The following is a 992-nucleotide window of genomic DNA, read 5'->3' on the forward strand; positions in this document are numbered from 1 at the left end:
TCTGTTCTTCATATAGGTTGAAAAGGTATGGAGATAGGATGCATCCCTGGCGTACGCCCTTCCCAATTTTGAACCTGCAGTGTTCCCTTGCTCTGTTCTGACGACTGCCTCCTGGTCCAAGCATAAGTTTTGCATTAGAACGATCAAGTGTTCTGGGATTCCCATTCTTCTCAGAGTCAGCCACAGTTTGTTATGATCTACATATGCCAATCCTGGGTATAGGGTGCAAAACAGGTGAATCCATAGGGGCATCCAGCTAGGGGCAGATTAAAGGAACTCAAGTAGTGATCAGAGACAGGGATCTCAGTCAGAGATGGTACTTCTAGGGTCTGGACCAGGCACGGCACACTCTGTGTTGGCACCAGTATGCAGGCACATGCTTCTGGATGTAGGGCTGCATACTTTAGGTGTGTGCACAATAGACGACCTTGGACCTCAGGCAGAACTGGGGCAGGGCCCAGGGGAGCACTGTTGGCCATCTGGTGGGTGAGCATGGAGGAGTGAGAGATCTGCAACAGGATGTGGGGAGCAAGAGAGAGATCCTCTTGTTAGATGTCTCCTCTTGTTAGTCAGATACTAACAGAGTGGTTACTGTTACAATCCTGGGTTCCTTCACTGATCTGAATCTATCTGCAAAAGTTGTTGGTATCTTTGTTTTTTGTTGCCTTAGTTGTACAGGGTCTGGACTGTCATCTGCCTGTTGTTTATGTGCAGTTGAGTCACTCGAGAGTCATAGAGACCCTCTATACAATAGCTCTGAAACCTGCTATATCCTGAGCCAATCTCACTGTCTCTGACACACCAACCACCATTACTCTAGTTACTGTGTCAATCCATCTCATCCTGGGTCTTCCTCTCCTGCACTGTCTACCTTTCCAAGCATGACATCCTTCTCCAAGTACTGCTCCTGCCTGGCAACATGCCCAAAGTATGTGAGATAGGGCTTCAAAATCCTCACCTCCAAGGAGTAGCCTGGTTTCACCCCTTCCAGG

The sequence above is a fragment of the Elephantulus edwardii genome, unplaced genomic scaffold (assembly GCF_000299155.1).
Source record: "Elephantulus edwardii isolate Elephantulus edwardi_28Jun2011 unplaced genomic scaffold, EleEdw1.0 scaffold00475, whole genome shotgun sequence".
In the NCBI taxonomy this organism is placed as follows: domain Eukaryota; kingdom Metazoa; phylum Chordata; class Mammalia; order Macroscelidea; family Macroscelididae; genus Elephantulus; species Elephantulus edwardii.